This window comes from Herpailurus yagouaroundi, unplaced genomic scaffold (assembly GCF_014898765.1).
Source record: "Herpailurus yagouaroundi ecotype Mexico unplaced genomic scaffold, PumYag 209, whole genome shotgun sequence".
Taxonomy (NCBI): domain Eukaryota; kingdom Metazoa; phylum Chordata; class Mammalia; order Carnivora; family Felidae; genus Herpailurus; species Herpailurus yagouaroundi.
Genome location: NW_024412440.1, coordinates 2929840 through 2936666, shown reverse-complemented (window position 1 = coordinate 2936666; position 6827 = coordinate 2929840). Strand labels below are relative to the sequence as shown.

The following is a 6827-nucleotide window of genomic DNA, read 5'->3' as shown; positions in this document are numbered from 1 at the left end:
TAAATATTTCATTTTATGTGGCAGCATCTGAAAAGCCTACCAAAGAAATTTCTTGGAACACAAAGGTTGAGTCTATAAAGTGTGGCACTGTTGAGGTAGTTCTTTTGCATAAATCACTGGGATTTGAATAATGGACATCATGTCTGCTAGAATTTTGTAGAATCAATAGGCTTACTCAGAGATGGAAAAATGATGCCATCAAGCAGGAATTGGCAAATTTATTCTGTAAAAGGCCAGATAAATATTTTAGACTTTATGGGTCATACTATCTCTGTTGCAACTACACAACTCCTTTGCTGTAGTATGAACACAGTTATAGATTTACATAAATGAATGAACATGACTATGTTCCAATAAAACTTTATTTACAAAAGTTTTATTCACTGTCTGCATTTGGCCTGTGGACCATACTGTGCTGATCCCTATCAGAGAACATTTAATGTGTAATTCAATCAATACTTATTTATTACAATTTTTAAAAAATGTTTATTTATTTTACAGAGAGAGAGACTGAGCATGAGCAGGGGAGGGGCAGAGAGAGAAGGAGATACAGAATCCAAAGCAGGCTCCAGGCTCTAGGCTCTGAGCTGTCAGCACAGAGCCTGATGTGGGGCTCAAACTCACGAACTGTGAGATCATGACCTGAGCCAAAGTTGGACACTCAACCGACTGAGCCACCCAGACACCCCTAATTCAATCAATATTTAAATTAAGAAAGCACAAAGCACAAATATTGAATAAATTTTGATAATCTGTATTTATATGAGAATGTTGATAAAACAGGTAAAATGAAAAATATGGATATGGCATTTCTTTTGCTTTCTGTCCTTATTTGTGATCCATTGTCCTTTTAATGGGTAATAAAACAATTTGATAGGTTCTAGAAATAGCCACAGATTGACCTATCATCAAGAGGTGAAGTCTGTTTCCACAATTCTTTAAATTTGACCTGTGATTTGCTCTGTCCCATAGAATGCAGCAGAAGTGATATTTTTCCAGTTCTAACCCTAGGCCTTGAGAAGTCGTGAAGCTTCCATTCTCATTCTAGAAATGATGATGGAGAGTGAAAATCCATGTGGATGGGGCGCCCAGCTGCCTCTGCCTTCCCAGCCATCTCAGTTGAGGCCCACACCTGCGCGTGAACCCAGCTGAGAACACAGTAAACACAGCCCAAATTACCAAGTCACAGAACAGTGAGTTGAATCATTGTTCCTGTTTTAAGCTGCTACCTTTCAGTATGTTTTATTAAGCAGCAGTAGATAACAGATACAAATAGGAGCAAGATCATGAGCTGAGCGTGAAAGATGGAGGCTGTGTTTGAAGGTTAAAGAGAAGCCCGAAATGGAGAGGGTTTGAGATGGTGTATCTATGTATCCTGGGGAAATATAGTAGGGCTGCTGGAGAGCATGAGGACTTCATCTGAGGTGAGTGAACTCAAAGTAAGGTCTATTAGAATGGTTATGTGGTTTTTTTGTTTGTTTTTTGTTTTTGTTTTTGTTTTTTTTTTTTGCAGTAATAGTCCAGCTGTGCTGGTTCAGGCAGCAAGTGGAGAGTTGGATTTAATTGTGTGTGTATGTGCGGTGTGTGTGATGTTTGAACAGGTGAGCATGATGAAAAGAGAGAGGAAGGTGAGATATGGGTTTATGCAAGGGGGTGATACCAATAATAAACTGGGTACAGAGGAAATGAGGATATAGTGACTGTGAGGCACCTTAAAAGGATCGCTGGATTATTGGACACTTTGGAGTAGTAGCAAAGAACTGTTGGAAGAGTTCTAGAGGTAATGAGCTGGAAGGATAGCAGCTGGTTTCCAGGGAGTATCTAGTTTAAATTAAAACTATGGGAGGTGGGGATGGTGGTTTTTCAATGAGACAATTTGGTCCAGCTGAACCACCTTACCTTCTGGCGTGTTTGTATTTAGGGGGAGGGTGGGATCAAGGTAACAGTCATCTTGTTTTTATGCTCAAAAACAGGGTGCGTGCTTTGTAGCTCATGTACGTTGTTGCCTGTTTGCTGGGTTATCTCGTTGCTTTGGGCAGCAGCTAGACGGCCACCACAACACCCCCTGGATTCTCCTTCAGCTTCTCCATCCCTTGGGTCAGGTATGTGTCTCACTCCTTCATGGAGGGCCTCAGTATCTCCAGCAGCAAGGTGCCCAGCTTAAGGTTGGAAGTGGTGAGAGACTGAAATGGCTTCCCATCTGTCCTTGTGGGTTCTAATTTGTTTTCTCTCCATTTTTATATTCTTCCTTTTTAACTGCCTGCCCTGTGGACAGTTCTAGCATTGGACATGAAGATAACAGCCTTACTGAAGGTGAGTAACCAGCTCCCATTTCTGTTCTATTTGTTAAATTTTTAGTGGTTCTGTTTCTCTGGTTGATATAGACAGCTTACGGTTTCAGTTTTTGGTATTGCTAAGTTCTCAGGTATGAACACCTGAGTGGATGGGTAAGACAAAGTAGACAACAGGATCCTTGAAAGAGAGGTCCCGCAACTGAAATGAGCTTGTGGATATTGAACTCTCTACGAATTAGGACCAAAATAGTATTGGAAAGAATGGTATGGAGCCCAGAAGCCAAAATCCTCGAGGACTGAGCAAGCCTCCCTGAGACTGTTTATAGCTGCTGTAAGGAGGTAAAATAGTTGGTGCCATCTGATGGCATAAATGCTCAAGGTGAGAGGGCAAGCACTATGTCACTGATGTAGACTACACACAACCCAGTGTTGGAGGAAACTTACAGTGAAAAAGGAAGAGTAAACATGTTGTCAAGTCCTGCCCCTCTTTTCTGTGAAGTCCCTTTCTCAGCAGATTTAGCCCTTCTCTGTTCAGGTTGTGCTGAGACTTTAATTATTCGCCTGGAGGGGAATTTGGGATTTACTCCCAGGGTAAGGTGAATCTAGATAATAGAAAGTGAAGCAGGAGAAGTATTAGGTAATCTTGAGACCAGCTGAATCCAATGAGAGGTGTATGTGGGCATCTTGCTTCAAGAGGGTAGGGGACTATCTATCCTAACTTTCCAGTTCCCTGTACGTTAGTCAAGCCCTCTGCACTGTCCTGTGTTTCCCAGTTCCTTACAGGTGCTAATCCTGAGAGCAGTCCCTAGGAAACCTGCATGCACATGTGTTTCTTAGAGAAACTGACTAATTATCCCCTTTTTGAGATACTCCCTTCTCTTTGCTGCTGGGATACCATTCTCTTAAGTCTTGGCCTGCCACACTAGCTGCTCTTAAAATTATTTTCAATTTTTTTTTTCCTGGTCTCTCTGGCTTTTAAACATTAGATCTTTTTTTTCCCCCTGCACTTACGTGAAGTGATCTCATCCTGACTCACAGTTTTAAATACTTTTATATATATATATATATATATATATATATACACACACACACACACACACACACACATACATACATACACACGGGACTGAAAGAACTTGGATTGCTATGTCAAGGCTAGGAGTCCACTTTGGAGGTTAACCATCATGAATTTAAAATGAGACCAGTTGGCAAGATTATGTATTTTTTTTCCCCTAGCCATATGATCAGTTGTCTGATCATACATAGGCATTCATTCACTTATGTATTCGTTCAATAAGTACTTGTCTAGTTTCTTCTTTGTGTCAGGCATTTATCTAGGAAGAAACAACCGAGACCAAAATAGGTTAAAACCCCTGGCTTTGTGTAATTTATTTCTGGCACACAAGTTCCAGTCCTCAAAAGTCCTTATTGACTAGTGGGTGATACACTAAAATTCCTTGAGTCTTAGTTTTTGAAACTGTTGATTGGAGAGAATAATCATCATCTTCCAGGTGTGCTGGGAAGATTAAAGAAGATAAGAAAGTGCTTAGAATCTTGTTCTACACATAGTAGTTCAAGTGTTGATCCCTTTTAAGCAATACCTTGGCTCATACCTTGTTACAGTTTTAGAAAGATTTAGTTGCCTCTTACAACTCTGAATTGGGATTTCAAATGTCCTTAACCCATGATATTTATTTCACCGTAATAATAAAAAAGATGAGTTCATTCTATCAGTAAATATTTAATGAGCCCTTACTTTGTGCTGGGCACACAGTAACAGTGCAATTTTTTATTCTCCATTTCTTGCTGCAGGTGGATTGACTAGTAAAGATGCGTTCTACCCTAGAGCATGTTAAAAGAACACCATTCTCGACATCTGATGATTCTTTTTCCTGTAACTGCCCTTGAATAGCCAGTTATGTTGAAAGAGGTTTCTTTTCCTGAACTCTCTGGAATTTACACAATCTGTACTTCAAATCTTAGCGTATCCTAATCTTCTCCCATCCAGAGCCTAAGATCTTAAAATTAGTATCACTCTCTTTTGAGGTAAAATTTAAAATAACATACAGTTTCACTGTGGTTTCAAATTTCTGGGGTTATTTTCAACTAGTTTTTTGTAATACTAGTTGGTAAACAAACCTAAACTGCTTTTGGGTTAATCCCTTCTCTCCTTTTATTTTTGCTTTTACTTCCTCTTCCTCCTTGCTGCTTTTTGGGGATTTTCGATAGGTCCTTCTCTGTTGTTTTGCATTCCATCCGTTCCTGCCTCCCCAGTGCTGTTTTTCCCTCTTTCCACAAATCTGCTTTTCTACTAAATTTGTTTCCCAATCCCATCTGTTTTCCAGTCAGCTTTCTGTCTTCGACTCTGGGTATCCAGCTCATTCTTGCTCATGTTCTTTACCTGCCCCATGGCCTCCTCTGCTTTTCTTTTCTCTGGTCACCGTTCCTCTCTGTCCCTCTTTCAATTACTGCTTTTAATTAGGGCTACTGTATTGCAGAGGAATAGGAAAGTATGAAACATGGACACGAAGGAGCCTTGGGTTTTTAAGCTTTAAAGCTTTACTCTTTTATTTATCTTTGTCCTTTGGATCTGAAGAGTCTGCTTCTACTTCTAGTTTCCATGGGTGTGAATATCCACCTTCTGCTCCCTTTGCTCTGTGGAAAGGATCTGAGCTAAAGTCTCCAAAGACTTCTTTATTGCCAGAGGTAAAGGTCATTCCTCCTGAAGATCATGCCACATTTTCAATAGTTCTTCTAGCATCCTCTTAATCTCTGTGCTGTCCTCTTTTTTACCTTGTTTCTTCCTGCCTTGACTCAAACTGTAATTTGAATACTGACAACACCCTTGAGCTATAGGTCAGGATTTCCATATTTATTAACATTTCTGTTTGAAACAGTATGATTTCCTTTTGGTTTAGACCTAATTGCTTCTATAGGTTACTCTTTAGGCTTTGTGTTAATTAGTGAGTACATAATGCATGTGGCTGAAATCTCTAGGACATTTTGCTGGTTTTTGTTTTTGTTTTTTTGGTGACTTTTATGTTGAGTTTGTAACTTATCTCACAGCAAAATGCATGGCAGTGTTAGCTTTAAGGACAGAGCTGGGGCCAGTGTGTAAGCAGAGAAGGAACTGAACTAATGATTCTCTATTGCTTTTTCTTTTCTAATAATCTGGATCCACTCTTTTTTTTTCTCCAGGAGATGAGAAAAGAAGGAAAAGGAAAAAAGAAATAGAAAGATGGATAGGGAGGCGGCTGTAGGAGTTTTTCAATTGTTCAGATGAAGGGGGTAAATAGATTATAAGTAGCTAGTCCACATTTTCCTTCCCAATGTGCTACCTCAGTCCCTTAAAAGGATTCTTTTAGTGCTGACCCCTTCTAAGGGCATGTTGGCCCAGAAACCACCACCTTTCATGGAAAAAACATGGTCTCTACAAGTGAGATTAGGGACCAAAATTTAGAGTTTACTAGCTACATAGATAAAAAATAGACTTTAAAATGTCTAATTGCCTAATCATTTGCTGTTAGATAATTGGAAACAGATGCTATAGCTCCAAGGTGGTCCTGTATCTTCCTTATAAAAGTCAGATGAGACCTGCATCATAGGAGTACCTAGAAAGCAGGTGTATGATCCAGATGAGAAGGGGCTGTGTAGAGATTTTTGTCAGCAAAGTATAAATTTATGACAGCTGATGGGAGATTGCTGATTCTTAAGTAGATTCAAACTGCAGAATTTAAATACTGATAGTTTTGACTACTCAACAATAGAAACCAACATTTAACCAAAGCAATGAAGCAGGGAAGAGGTTAAAAAAAATCATTAGCTTTCGTTTGGTCCTGGGTTGGCAAACTTCTTTCCAGCGGGGTAAGCCAGATAGTAAATATTTAAGGCTTTGCAGATCATGTGGTTTCTGTCACAACTACTTAAACAATATGCACATTTGTAGAGTTCTTAGAACATTGTAAATTTCAGATTTTATTATGAGTATTCTGGTGGCAGCTAATACAGGCAAGTTACTCGGTTTAAAAATGAAAAGCCTTCCTAGGGCATTTCTTTACACATTAATTTTTAAAATATGTTGGAAGCTACCTAAATGAATGGGCTGCTTTCTTCAAATTTGGGATTTCCTTGGTAGAGCCATATGGAATAGAATGTGCTCCAAAGAACTTTCTGAATAAATGATCCCTTTTCCAATACCTATCAGAATGTTCCTCTGTAATTGGCTATGTTACTTCAATATTGAAGGCCAAATAAGGAGATTGTACTGTTTCATTTTCATACGAACAATATGGATCATGGTTTTTCATGGTGTCCAGCTGTTCCGGGGGGCATTTTCTGGTGACTTTTAAAAAGTATACTTGAGTGTTTAACTCCCATGCTTAAAAAATTTTGGGAATAACCTAAAAATGTGATTCACAGATCATGACCCTTAGAATTCTAATCAGGGGCGCCTCGGTGGCTCAGTTGGTTAAATGTCTGATTTCAGCTCAGGTCATGATCTCATGGTTCCACTGTTGGAGCCCCATGTCAGGC

The 6827-nt window shown here is 39.4% G+C and overlaps 1 long non-coding RNA gene across 1 annotated transcript in view; it reads left to right on the top strand.

The window, feature by feature from the left end:
• The first annotated feature begins 814 nt into the window (after positions 1–814).
• LOC121016142 (uncharacterized) overlaps positions 815–6827 on the top strand; it is an 11277-nt gene continuing 5264 nt past the window's right edge. Inside the window, exons 1-2 of the long non-coding RNA XR_005784129.1 lie at positions 815–1424; positions 2276–2313. This is a non-coding gene — a long non-coding RNA (uncharacterized LOC121016142). The remainder of the gene's footprint in view (positions 1425–2275; positions 2314–6827) is intronic.